This window comes from Pipra filicauda, unplaced genomic scaffold (assembly GCF_003945595.2).
Source record: "Pipra filicauda isolate LSUMZ 115617 unplaced genomic scaffold, ASM394559v2 scaffold194_size2289513_pilon, whole genome shotgun sequence".
NCBI classification, from domain to species: domain Eukaryota; kingdom Metazoa; phylum Chordata; class Aves; order Passeriformes; family Pipridae; genus Pipra; species Pipra filicauda.
In genome coordinates, this window is record NW_024104303.1 from 2161806 (window position 1) to 2176140 (window position 14335).

A 14335-nucleotide genomic window follows, 5' to 3' on the forward strand; every position below is an offset into this window, starting at 1 on the left:
ATAAGCAGTGTTTCCATAGCACTGGAGGAATCATTTTTGCATTCTGAAGACCTACTCTCTTTTCGGTGGTTTATGTAAGTCATCCCATTTCTACCACCAGGGGAGGACACATGCAGTTTGAGCACACTATTTCAAGCCTGCAGTTGTCCAATCTGGATGTAGCCTACGCATAGATGAAAAAATGTTAAGACCTGTCACCTTACTTAGTGTATGGATGCTAAACCAGGTATTAGAGCTTCTAACAGAACAGGCTTCTTGGTCACCTCTCGCAAACACTTGGTAGCTTGTTTTGAACAAGTAGAAGATAAAATCAAGTATTTTCCAAAGTTAATGGCCTGATGAATACTTATGAGTCTTTTCAGCATGTTGAAGTGTAGTCTCAGTGCTAAATTACGGTGCTGAGCACAAAAACAAGGTCTGATGTGGTGTGGGGTCAACAAAAAAAAAAAGCTTCCTAAAGAGAAAGAGCTCCTCACCAGCATGGCAGCAAAAGATTTGCTCATACCGATGCCGAAAACCTTTCTAGTAACAATACCTGTGATGCAGCAGATATTGTCAGTAGCTATAGAAAACACTGTCATCACTGTGTTGACAATACACAGGCAAAGATCTGACTTAAGGAGAACTGTCTCTGCCGCTTTCTGGTTCCTGGGAAACACAACTAGTACTTTAAGTGGGCTTGGTGTTTCATTATAGGTTTTGTGCTGCTGGAGGCATTGATGGCTTGTACAGCCGTAGGTACTCTCCCTAGAAATCTCTCTACAGGGGTTAGAAAAGCTTAGCCATTTCAGCCACTGAGCGTTAAGTGCTGTGCAGCATGCTGTCTTTTCACTTGATGCAAGTACATGCAAAGTGGCCTCTAGATGCTCCTGCAATCCAAAGAAACCAGACTATTTCATAGTAAAAACTGATGGAGGGTGGGGAAGAAGTAATTTGAACCTGGTTTTGTATGATAAAATATAAAAATGCATAAAAAATATAAAAAACCTCTTCTAAATCTGGAAAACTGTCTGTTGCACAACCCTCTCCGATTCCAACGTTAAGGGTTTGGTGAACCTGCACATTGACTATTCCTATGACTGGGGCTCCTAAACGTTTCTTGCCGACATCGGCAAGGGATCCGAAACTTTCACAGGACGAGAAACGCGGCTGCTCCAGAAACACCTGCATGCCACCGCCACGCAGCCTCTCCCCGAAGCCCCACGGCCCTCTCCCAAGGCAGCCTCCGCGACGCTCAGGGTCTGCCGCGGAGAGTGGGTGGAGAGCGGGGACGCCTCCGCTCCTCCCGGCGCTGATCCCTCTGCCTGCGGCGCCGGGGGCCGGCTGCGGAGCGGGAGCGGAGTTCGGCGGGGCGGAGCGGGCACACCTGGGCCCCCGCCCGGCGAGGGAGCGCGGGCGGAGCGGGGGCGGAGGGAGCCCGTCCCTCCCCGTCCCGTCCCGTCCCGTCCCGTCCCGCTCTGTCCCTCCCCGTCCCACCCCTCACCCCTCCCTTCTTCCCTCCCTCCGTCCGCCCGTCCGTGCGCGCCGGCGGCGGCGGCGCCGCGCTCCCTACACCGCGCAGCCCCCGCAGGTAAGCGCAGCGCGGCGGGCCCGGGGGGCGGAGCGGAGCGGAGCGGGGCGGGGGGTCCGCCGTCCCCGCCCGCGAAAAGGTTCCCGCTCCCCCATTCCCCGAGGGTTCCGCGCCCACGGAGCTCTCCCCCCTCCTCTTCCTCCTCTTCCTCTCGCTTTGGTTTTTTTTCTTTCGTGTTCCTGAGCCCAGTCCGACTCCTGCGGCGCGCAGCGGTGCGCGGGACGCGCGCCTTGGCTGGGGCCCCTCCAGCGAAGGGCTCCTTCGGGATGGGCTCGAGTGAGCTGCTGGCGTCGGGTTAAGCTTCTATTGCTGCTGGACTAACGCCTCTGGGGTTGGCCTGGACTAAGTGATGGGCGCTTGTTTGATTAAGGGACACTAACAGTACTTACTTAGAGTCTGTCCTGATTTATTGCCCCCTCTCCTCTGTGAAGTCTCTTTGGATTGATTTATACCGATTAAGGCAGTGGAAAAAGTCCTTGTTAAAAAATGGTTGCCACCTCTCTCTCCTGACTTCCTCAGTCCTTCGGACGAAGAGCCTGCTGAAGTCCGATGGGAGCCGTGTTGATGTGTCCATGGTGTTTACAAAGGTAAAGGACAGGGAGAAGATGAATGACAAGCACAAGGGTATGGAGTAGTAGAGAAAGACGGAGAGGGTGGGGAGCAGGAGGGAAGCTAGAGGACAAAAGCCGTTAGCGAACTGAAGTGAGAAGACAGAGGTGGAACCAGAGGGACCAAGTTTCTTCCTCTAGCTTCTTTCTCTATGTTCTTTTTAAATAGCTAGACAGTGGGAACCATCTCAAAAAGCTGCTTCCTGAAAAAATATATGAAAAGTTTTTGTTACCAGAAAAATGTTGGAATGTTTAAATTTTATTTTCTTGTGGATTTCTCTCTGGAACAAGCTCACACCTTCATGATTTCAGTTGTCTATGAATAAGTTAAAAGCTGCTCAAATCTTCTCTTTCTTCTTTTGTTTTCTCCCTATCCTTATTTGCTGTAGGTTTGGGTTGGTTTTTTAGTTGTTTTTTTTGGCTGTTGGGAGGGTTGTGGGTTTGGGAGTTTTTTTTGGAGTGGGGAGGTTTCCGTTGGTTTGGGTTTTTTTTTTCAAGTTTCAAGATAGGATAACCTGGGGGAGCCTGTGTAGGCAAATTGTGTTCCCAAACTGTGGAGGAATCGGGGTAGCTGCAGTCTTTTTACCACTAAAAACTACTGCAACTCTTATCTTTTCAAAGAAAGTCTTTTTCGTGCTAAGTCAGATTTGGCGTGTGTACCATTTTGTCTAAAAGGAATCAGTCTCAGGTCTGAGTTATGTTTCAGTTTGGCAGCCAGGGCTGTGTGCCATGCAGCCTGTTACTCTCGTGCAAGGATGGGGTGTACTGTAGCACTAAAATAATACTTCTGGTAATTTCAGCAGTGGACTGAAGTGATATTGTGTGAGCCCAGGCATAAGTGAAGCTTTGCCCTGCGGCTCACTATTACTGGCTATAGGCATGCTGCATATTTCTCCTTAACTGATATGTGCTCTGACTTACAAAGCAACTTGATAGGCCTGTGTTTTACCGTTGTTTTTTATTAAATATTAACCACACAAAATCAAATGCTGGATTGGAGCTGTCTTCCTCCAGAGTAGATTGACACTGTCTCATCCTGTGCAGTTGTACATGAACTGTGGTTGTTTTCCCTTTTGTGTGCAAATAACCAGGGAATAATTTAGGGATATTGAGAAGCGCTGTTTCATGATCAGTACGGTGTTGTCCTTATCACTCCTTAATACAGATTGCACTAGTTAGACTGTTGGCTGCTGTAAGCCTTGTTCTGAGAACTTAGCAGGAACAGTGGTGGTTGGAGAGAGGAAAACACTGGCTGGAGTCTGCTTCTATTCCTCCACTCTTCAAAACAAATATTGAGGGTGGAAAGGTTAAAAAGCTTTTGAGACAAAACACATGGAAAATGCAAAATTAAAGTAATGCTACACTGTGTACGCAGCTTTAATATGTGAACTCCACATGTACCAGTCTTATCACTGTGTACAAAAATACTTATGGTTTTCATCAGTAATTCTATAAGATTGTAACTAAAATATAATTCCTTCTCTGCTTAAAAATGAGAGAAAAGAAAAATATCTGCAACTTGGTCTTGTACTGTCGCACAGTGAAACTACATGGGGAATCCAGGAGAGGGCTGAGGGTTGAAGAAAGTGTTTTGCTCTGGAGCAGAAACTTAGGTGGTACTTAAATGGGATTCACTTTTACATCACTGTGATGAGCCCTTAATAACACCTTAATGAATAGTTTGTGCTTTCTCAGTAGCGTCTCCGTACTGAACTTGCTTCTTCTTATGTTCAGAGGTTTAAGCCAAAAGGCAAGTATTTCTTCTGAGCAGCTTATTCCTTTGGGATACTACCACCATATTCTCTTTGAGTACCCAGCAGTTTGAGCACTAACTCTTGGAGGTGAGCTGCCTCCTCCAGATGTCAGAAGAGCTGGCTTTGAGCACCTCTATGTGGTGACCTGCCAGCACTTGCTGAGCACTGTTGCTGTGCCACTTGCTGTGTATCTGGCTTTTTTATCATATGGACGCAAGAAAAAACTGAGTACAGCTCTTTTGCCAACAGGGCTGGATGGGGAACTCTCTCACAGCCATTGCCTATAGTCTTGGTGATGCCCAAGGACATGTGGAAGAATTTGAGAGTGGTAGGAGGTTGTACTGTGAGGCAGTTGCCGTTTCCACTATCATTTGCCTCCCAAAATTGAAATTTGCTACGTTAGTTGGATTTCCTCCCTTTCAGAAAGAAAAGTGCGTGCAATTTAAGAGACACTTAAATTCAGTCTAAATTCAGTTTAAATCCATCTAAATGGTGTATTTGAACAGCAGCTGCTACAAGTAATGCTAGGGGAAAGATGCATACAATTGTTTTACTGAAAGGAAGATAGAGCAATCAATATCAGCATCTTTAGTTTGTGGATTAGTTCTTTATATGTTATGCATTTCACTGCTTTATCTTTCACAATGGGTTTTATTAATTTTTTTATCAGTTTAGTAGTGGGAAAAAAGGGAAACAAACTTTGAAGAAAGTAAACAATGTGGTTGTAAAAAAAAATAAACAAAAATGAAGGCATTATGAAAACACTCTTTTTTCCTTTTTTTTTTTCTTTTCCATCTTCCTGTGTCCCCCTTTACAAAAGGTCCTCATTTGTGGCTTTAGAATTTTTGATAATTTGAAGGAAGAGAAATACATGATCATGAGGGACTTGAGCCAGCAGTGGCTTAAACTGGCATCCAGTGTGTGGTTTTGACTTTTCTTTCCCATTTGTCACAAGGTGTTACTGTAGAAAGGGGTTAGTCCTCAGTAGTGCACCATTAGGGCTGATCTTACACGTCTCGTGTTTTCCTCTCAGGTGCTTTTCTTCATAGCTAACACAGAAGCTTAAGGTTTCATCCATGGCCTATAGATGTCAATGGTAAAATGTGTATTGGCATTGAATGACTTTGGATCAGATGCAAGGCTGATGTGTTGCTTTTGCAGAAATACAAAATTGTTTCCAGGGCAGAGGAAAGCTCTATCAAAGGAATAAGAGCTGCTGTTCTGCTTACATTTCAGGGAATTTAAGTTTTGGTTTTCTTCATTTATATTTCAAGCTTAGTTCCTTTAAAACAAGTAGAAGTATGTTCTTGCACCTTCATTGACACACTGAAACAAATGGCAGTGAACATCTGAACATCTGGTACCTTGTTTTGATTTTTATTGAAGGTAAATGAGATTTCTGATAAGTACCTATGTTTGTTCATCCAAACCTGTCCTTCTCTCATCCATTGACTGCCTGACACTGTTCCCATATTTCCAGACAGATTAACAGTACTCTTGGCTTGCAAAATCTTGGTCATTGTTTGGCTGAAGGTTGCACTTTAGGATCAAATTTCATTTTTTAATGACTAGTATCTCTTGTTCTTGAAAACATAGTTTCTATTTGTGCAATGTTGAGCACCAGTAAGGAAAAGAGCCTATGTGCTGGTGCTGTTTTGGATAGTATATGTGTGTCCCAGTTCCACATGGCACCCCCATGATCATCGCGTTTCTCTAGTGAGCTTTTGACAGAGACCTTTTGAGGTGGTAAAGGCATTATATTTCTATACAAAGGAGCAGTGGCCTTGCTTGGATCAGTGCAAAGTGTCCAGAATTTCCTGACAGGGACTACCTGCAGGAATTTGTTAAACATGTTTTTCTCAGTTCTTTATCTACATCCTAGTGAATCTGCCTCCTTCTTGACCCAAATCTTGTAGGCAGTTATGTTAGTGCACACAGGGAGGGGAGCACTGGCGCTCTTACCCCAGGGCAAAGAAGCATTTCTTCTTAAAAAGAAAGCAAATCTTCCCCCTCTGCTTTTGGCAGACAAAAACAGCCACAAACTTGTGTGGCTGCTGCGGTTGAAGGGGTGTGGGTAAGGCATGCCTACCCTTGCCAGAAGCACCACCAGAGAAGGGGAACCACATCCCTCCTCCTCTAGCTACTTCCAGGATGAATAGCCCGGAAGGGTCCTGGGCTGGGGCGTGTGGAGAGTGTTCTGCTTTCGAAACGCCTTGAAGATCAGTGCTGGTGCACTTTGGAGTGGATTAAGACCTGGCTGTCGTTCCTGCTTGGGAAACGGGAGGAAAGTGTTGTGCCTTGCTGTTTCCCACTCACATATTGCAGTGTGGTCTCTGCCGAGATAGTGGTAAATAGCGTGGATCGGTGGCATGAGAAATGCCTTCAGTTGCAAAAGTGGGAAGGCTGGATCTCTTTTAGAAGGAAACGTATTTTGGGAGCACAGGTACTGTATTGGTGACAACTGTATATACACTTTTGTACCAGCTGCATTATCTTTACTTTAGATTGTTGTAACTTGAGAGGTTGGAACTGCTTTGGTTTTTTGAGGGCGTTTTTTTGGCTTCCATGTGGCATACTGTAGATACAATTTAGAGGTGCTTTCCCTTTCTCTTTAAAAATACAAATGTGCCAAGTATGCGAACCTAATATTATCTTTCTGCTTTTGCTTCTGACTGTGACTAAGAGATGAACACCTCCTGAAGAGGATTGTTAAAGCTACTGTAGAAAATGCCAGTGAGTTTGATAGTCATATATGATGAATTTCAATTCTGTGGAAGCCTCGTGCTGTTGTATTACAGACCATTTAGCCTTTTGTGTAGGAATTTACATGCCACAGTGACCTTCTGAGTAGGGTGAATTTCAGAGGCACTCTATGAAATATATTGGTTCTTGTCTTCAGCTAGAAAATGTATTGCATACTGCAGTGCTTGCAGGAGCAAGCAAAAAAACGTTGGATTGACATCAAAGGCAAGATCTTTCTGCACAAAATCCTGAAGCTTTTGAGTGGTAAAAGTCTGGCAAAGGAAACACATGCTCTTTTTCATTGTAAGACCCTTTTCCCTCCTTCCCCCCCTCTTTTTGGGATGTGTATGTCAAATACGAAATGGTGCTGGTACATTACTTATGGGAGCATTAATTTTTCTTAGACAGTCTTTGGCCACTTGTTGATGATTTTTTTCACCCTGGATGGAAAGATGTATTTATAACTAGAGCAGTATCACTTTATTGTGAAGAAGTTAGCTGCAGCTTAAATTATTGAAAAACAAAAAAGTTGGATGAGTATTAAATGCTTACTGCATAGAGAAATTTGTATCTTCTTTGAATAGGAATGATTATTTAAGAGAAGTGGGCTTGACATAAACGACATACTGGTATCTGAGCAGTCAAGGGAGATACTGTACAGGTCGCACCTATTTGTTAGGTGGTTATACTTCGGATTGTGTTTGCAGGAAAGGAGAAAGACTGATAAACTCTCAGGAGGAAATAGCTACATAGCTTGCAAGTATGGCAAGTGTTGTTTTGTCTGGTGCAAAGAGGTTTTGATAAAGAGTCTGAAGCCACTGGATTTCGCTAAATGTTTAGTCATTGATAATGCAGTCTGCTTTTGACCTGTTGTGGTTGTCAGACCTGCAGGACAGTGTCCTGAAGCCTTGAGCTGCCACTGGTAACAGAACAAGGGAACTGGGATGGCGTTATGTAGCTGCAGTGTGTGTAGGGCGGTGTGCCTCCAAGTTCCCTGCCCTACCCAGGCTGTGGGTGTCCACAGCTAGGATGCTGGTGCAGAAGAAAGCCCGTGTTTGTTTGCTGCCCATTTCCAAATCAGCTTTGCTGGCACCAAGTGAGGTGGAAGGGCTGATCCTGGCCCTGGGGACGCCACCTGTGCAAGAGTCCCTGTCCCTTCAGCCCACAGACCAGAGGCCCAGCACATAGTGAACACCTCCACTCTCCAGCTGCTTTGGGGCAAGGAGAAGCAAATTGTCAAGCAGTGGCAGCAGCTGCAGCTGCTGGCCCTTGACTGGCTAGCTGGTGGCAGGAGACCTTAGTGGAGGGATGTAGATTAGTACCTCAAGCCAGTGGCTCTGTCAGTAGAAGGTCACCTTGCCCCTTAAAGAAATTGCTTTGTACTGGGAGGAAATGTGGTAGTCACTGTCATGGTCAAGACACAGCATTTTGCTGGATCGCGTGCCTGCGTCAGGTGCTCACTGACGTTCTTGGTGGAATCTGTTTTCCTGTGGTTACTGTATTTTTTCCAATCTCTTACTGCAGCAGTGACCTCACTTCCTGGGTCCTAGAGGTTTCAAGGTTTTGTCTTTATGTTATTAACCACTTTCACGGTTACTTGTAACCGAACGTGAAGTAGTAGCAAAGGCTGGTGGGTGTGTATGTGTGCTCCCTGTTCTATCTGGACACTTCTGAGCTCTTTCATTGACATTCCTGCTAGTAGAAGAAAATGTGAACTTTTTGTGCTTGATTTAGTTGCTATTTCCATGCCTATTGTGACAGGTGTGTTTTCAGTGATTCCCTGTAGAGACTGGATCAGTAGTTTTACAAGATATTTATAGTTGTGACATGAGTTGCAGTAGATAGGTGTTGCTTTCCTGTAGTAGTGAAGCTGTCATGTGTGATGTAAAGGGGAAATTTGGCTACTTTTGCCTCAGGTCATGCTCACAGGATTAAACTTTGTAGTACATTTCTATAATTGCTTTCTAGTTTTAAACGTAGCAAACTAATTATTGAAGTACAAAAGCATTTGGAAAATTGGTAGGGAAATGTGAGATAGACCAGAATAGATTCAGATTAATAATGATAAACTTGTCAATTCCAAAGGAGCGTGAAGCATGGTATATTTTGTATTAATACTGTATTGCATGTCATTGACTATTGCACTTGGACAAAGGCTTTACAAATGAGTACACAGCTCTGCTGAAGTGTCTAATTGGCAAATTTTTGGTACAGGAGAATAACTTGAATGTTCCCTTTGTCCATGCTGAGAATGTCCCCAGGCATTCCTGTCTCGTTAGGACAAACTAGCCAAGGTAGGAAGACAATGTTGTCCTATATGCCACAGTAACACCCAACATGTACTAGGAGTCATATTTCATCATGGCCAGGCTTCACGAACGAAGATTTGGGAAGGGCACTACCCACGTTTGTTACAGGCGTGTTGGTGGCTGAAAAGGCCAATACAAGATAGACACGTCCGGTTGCAAAAGACACAGCAGAAAGACTCCTTAGGAGGTATATTCTGCAAGGCACGATTCTTTCTGCGTTGTCTTTTCTCCTCAAGAGTGATCCTGCGTGCTTTCTCAAAAGCATCAGCAGCGTTATAGATGGTGTGTCTCCAGACCTCCCGACTGGAGGCCGGAGTAGACCAGTTCTGTTGATCAATATGGCCAAGGCTGAGATGTTGTTTCAGGGAGTCCTTGTATCTTCTCTTCGGGGCTCCTCTCATGCGGCAGCCGGTGGCAAGTTCACCGTAAAGCAAGATCTTAGGGAGGCGGTGGTCCTTCATCCCTGAGACGTGCCCTGCACATCGCAGCTGTGTTCTCAGCAACATGGCCTCAATACTTGTGACTGCTGCTTGTTCTAGAACAGATGTATTGGTCACATAATCTGACCAGTGGATGTTTAGGATTGTAACATTTAAGCATATGTTAGCCATCCACATAATCATTAGATTCAGTCAAGGAGCAAAGCCTTGGCCTTCAGTTTAAGGATTCATTGGGATGTTCAGTGGTTTCTATCCACATGTCCGCCTGTTTACCAATACACTCTTACAGACACAAGTCCAATGCTTCAACAGGTCACTTCTCCCTGTTCCTCTTGTCAAGGAAATGAGATTCACCAATTGTTTTCCTGAGATCTTGCAGTGGAGCAAACAAACAACTTCAGGAAAATGGATGTCTGGATAGGTACCCAACATTCAAGGAGTATTGTCCTGAATGTGACTTGTACTTGAAAGATACCATAATAAATGTCTTTCCTTTTCCTTTGTGTGCTCCCCAAAATGTGACAGACATGGAGAGCGATTCTGTGCAAATGAGCCAGGGTGCCTTTGACATGTCCTGAGCATGGTTTCTGCATGGGGCTCTGAGAGCTGTCCCAGTGTGGCTAACAACGCATCAGGATCATTTTGCTCCTCCTAAAGCTTTGGATGAAAGTACTGGAAACTTTACCACAAAGCAGTGTATTTCCCTGCACAGAAACTTTTTGTAAGCAAGAGAAGACTTTTCTGAATTAATCTGTTTGCTCCCCTAGTCTTTTAGCTTTGTGTTTATAGCACTTACAGTGCCCTATTTCAAATACCCAGTGCAAGTGGGACTGGAAGCTGACTGAAACTTCAGGGTATTACTGTGATCAAAAAAATTCTGATATTTAGTGAATAGACTTAAAATAGGTCTCTAGAATTATTGCAATTTTGCAAATAGTTGATAGAAATAGTATAGCTTAGTGCCTGGTTCTCCAAGAAGTACAGTGTATTTTCTGTTCCCTGCCATGGGTTGCTTAAGTTTCGCATGCAAAAGCATACTAAGAGGTTCCGCCTAAAGGAAAAAATTCGGGGGTAGATGTGCAAGCTGATGACAACCTGATGACAGGTGGGAATTACATGATTGTAGAACACATAAATGCCTTAAAACTAATATGCCTGAACAAACACTTCTGCTGTGATCTTGCATATTTCTGTCCTCAGCATCTCCTCCACAAAATTTCTTACAAACAGAAGCCGGTTGCCCAGATTTTAATGATAAAGTTCTGTTTGAGAGACTTGTTTACAGCTTTTTCAGTTCTTCTCTCTAAATTGTTCTTAGTATGCTATGAAGACTCTGTGAAGAGACCCTTAGTATAATTTTTGTGGGAAAACAGTCACTTTTTCCTTCAGAAGACTAGCACAGAACTGCAGGAAAGGCTTTGGCAATGAAGCTGCACCCTACTCCTTTGTGTTTCATCATTGCCAGGCATGTGGAAAAGGAGGGAGAGAAAATGTTGACTTTCCTCAGAGCTACCAAGATAAGGTGACATTTCTTGCTTGGTTACAAATTCAAATGTGAAGCTGCTGTGCATCTGCCTCCCACAATTATGCAGAAGTCATTCTGTGCCCTGTATGTCCCTCTGACTGTTCCTCTTGTGGTTTGATTACGTTTTTCCCCTCAAGACCCTACAAGTGGGGTCTCCTGCTGATATAAGTTGTATCTCCACTAGAGGGGGACGCCAGTAAAGCTGTACTGGGAAACTTGGAGGATTTGATAAGTTTTAATGCTTTACTCTTCCTCCTGGCTGTCACTGTTGTCTGTTGGTTTAAGTGGAATATCCTTGAAAGAAGGCTGCTGCAGGACTCAAGGCAGCAGCTGACCAAGTAGTAGGCATTGGGTTTCTCCAAAACACTGTCAGTTCTGCCAGTCTGCTATTATGCATTTTTGTATAGAATCATAGAATGGTATGGGTTGGAAGGGACCTTAAGGATCATCTAGTTCCCAGCCCCCTGCCACAGACAGGAACACCTTCCACTAGACCAGGTTGCTCAAAGCACCATGCCACATAACCTTAAACAATTCCAGGTATGGGTCACCTACAGCTTCTCTGGGCAACCTGTTCCAGTGCCTCACTACCCTCACAATACAGAATTTATTCCTATTATGTAATCTAAATGCACCCTTTTTCAGGGTCAATTACCCCTTGACCTACCTCTACGTACCCTTCTACAAAGTCCTTTTTTATCTTTTTTAAACACCCTCTTTAGGTACTGGAAGGTGCTATAAGGTCTTACTGGAAGGTGCTATAAGGTCTTCCCAGAGCCTTCGCTTCTTCAGGCTGAACAGCCCGAGCTCTCTCTGCCTGTCTTCACAGGAGAGGTGCTCCAGCCCTCTGTTCATTTCTGTAGCCCTCCTCTGGACTTACTCCAATGGTCTGTATCTCTCTTATGTTGGGGGTTCCAGAGCTGGGTGTAGTACTCTGGCTGGGATCTCCCGAGAGCAGAGTAGAAGGGAAGTATAAGGTCAGCAGACCTAAGAGAGGCTGCTCACTGGTGGGAGAGTGAAAATCAGACCCAGCATGCCTAAGTGGGCCTTGTCAGGGATGAGAGTAGCTGTGCATGGACCTCAAGCGTTGGTGTCATGGACACAGCTGGTGTGTGCAATTATGGGATGCCTAAAAAGTCTGTTTTGTATGTGGATTTCAGTATGTTCTCTTTTTGTGGCCTGGATCCCTTGAAGGTTTTCGTTTATTTGTGTGGTCACAAAGAAAGATCTTAGTGGTTCTCAAGTAATGCTTTATGGCTTATGCTTTTGTTACAAACTGTCTTAAGGAGGCTTTGAAGTGTGTGTATGTTTAATGTTTGTATCCATGCTAATGTGCACAAAGTTCCAAGGGGAGAGCTTGAGGCAAACTACTATTTAGTTTTGATTTTCCTTTTTTTCTTTAAGAATAATCCCAGTTGCACTTTTGTCCGATAGGACTGCTTTTTCTCCTTTCTTAACTCTTTAAAAGAGGTGCAAGAAACGTGTATCTGAAAAGTGGTGAGACAGACTAGATAGTGCTTGGACACTAAACTTTCTGTCATCATTTGTGTTAGAAGACAGTTTCTTTTGATTTTGTTCTGGTTTTAGATCAACTGTGTTCTGCCTCCTGGCTTTTTGTTTTCACCATGAATTTGTGGCATCTTCCAAATATTCTGATTGAAATATTTGTTGTTTCTGTTCAGCATTGTATATGTTGAGAACTCAGTCGGGGAAGTTGAATAATCACTGAAGTATGGTGTGAATTTACAACAGCCTACTTAATTCATGTGACTTCTTGTACGCACTAAAAGCTAGTCTGCTAAACACGACTCAGAGTTAATCCAAGTCAATTCTTAAAGTGAATTAGTCAAGCTATGTGCTAATCCTCTGTGTTTACCTGCTTATTGAGATAGGCAGCAGCCTAAGTTGCTTTAAACTTCACTTGATAATTGAAAGGGGAAGGGTCAAAGGGAAAGGTGATGAAGTCTTGATGTTTTCTTCATCTGTCTCCTTTCAGGGCATATTTCAGTACTGCTTTGCATTTATAAATCTTGAATTCATGGAATGATCAGAATGAGCTACCTGAGGCCAAAACCCAGTACTCTGCTGCAGTTCTCTGCTAAGCATCCCTGACAGCTTCAGCTATTTCCAGAATATTTCAGAGAGTGTGCTACTTCCCGATCATCCGTACTAGCTGTTCCACAAAATGTCCAACTGGTTGAGTTGAGATGCTGTAGGCAGTGGGGAATATGATGCAGACTGTGAGGAGCAGGAAGCCCTATCAACCTCTGCCAAGAAACTAGTAACCAGCCCTGATTTTACAGCATGGTCACACACACACACACACACACACAGAGAAATTCTGTCTGTATTGTTCTGAGCACACCAGAGACTTGCATGATGGGCAAGAAGTAATTCCCTTTCATTTGTCAGCATTAGGATTTTTGTTATCTTGAGCTACTGGGTTTGCTCCCCCTCCATCATGACAAGATCAAAGGTAAGAACTTATTTCTGGGTCACTGCTGTCCATCAGATAAGTTTGTTTGTGGCCTTGGGAAAAAGCAGTGATGTGAGAATAGGGAATTTAAACCCTGTTGTTAAGATAATTCTTTCTTATTGTCAATTCTTAGTTCTTTCAAACTTCATTCAGGTTAACTATGCAAAATACAGCACTGCAGAAATTGCCCAGAGAACAGTCAGTTGAAACAATGCAGATGTTCCATAAATATTTCTGAAGAAGCATGACTGTTATTTCTGGTTCGAGGGGTTGATAAACAATTACTGTGTCTGCACTGGTGCTGGCCTGAACCATGTCAAGCTATTGCCTTGCAGTCTTTAGTGTATTTTTGGCAGGAGTGGGGGGAATGGTTGGCAAATTTCTATTTCAAATAAACTAAATTAAACTCCTGTTTGTGCACCATTGGTCATGGTGCATGTAGATATTGGGGTAGTACATTTGTAATTTGGGGTTTGGCAAGCTTAATTGTGGACCTCCTTGGCTTCAGCATTTCCAGATTATTGTATTTTGTGGTGGTTCATTCTGCCTGAAGATGAACATCTGCTTTGTGGATGCTGGAGGAAGAAGGAAGGATTTGCTTTAGGGCTGGCCCCCCTCAATGCTGCTTAGAGCATTGTGACATTTTGTTATCATCCAGATGTTTTTCTTTAAATCTAGTGAAAGGATATTGCCTGAATGTTTAAATACAAACTTGTTGCAGAAGAATGCCAGCATACTACTGCTTTTCTGAGTTCTAAACAAAAGGTAGGGTTGAAAAATGGAGTATGTGTTGCTGAGTTATGGAAATATTGTATCACTTTGTTATTTCTTCCTGGAAACAAATATTAAAAGTCTGTTTGTAAGTTCTTGACAGACAAGTTCTTGTTGCTTTTCCTGCTGACAAGTAATAG

At 43.8% G+C, this 14335-nt stretch overlaps 1 protein-coding gene across 4 annotated transcripts in view; it reads left to right on the forward strand.

The window, feature by feature from the left end:
• The first annotated feature begins 1495 nt into the window (after window positions 1-1495).
• LPAR1 (lysophosphatidic acid receptor 1) overlaps window positions 1496-14335 on the forward strand; it is a 115324-nt gene continuing 102484 nt past the window's right edge. Inside the window, exon 1 of one of the 4 annotated variants that reach the window (XM_027747064.2) lies at window positions 1496-1570. The gene's annotated coding sequence lies outside the window, so the exon portion shown is untranslated. Of the gene's footprint in view, window positions 1571-1772; window positions 2158-14335 lie in introns of those variants that run through there. The other 3 variants (XM_039380407.1, XM_039380408.1, XM_039380406.1) reach the window with 3 other exon arrangements.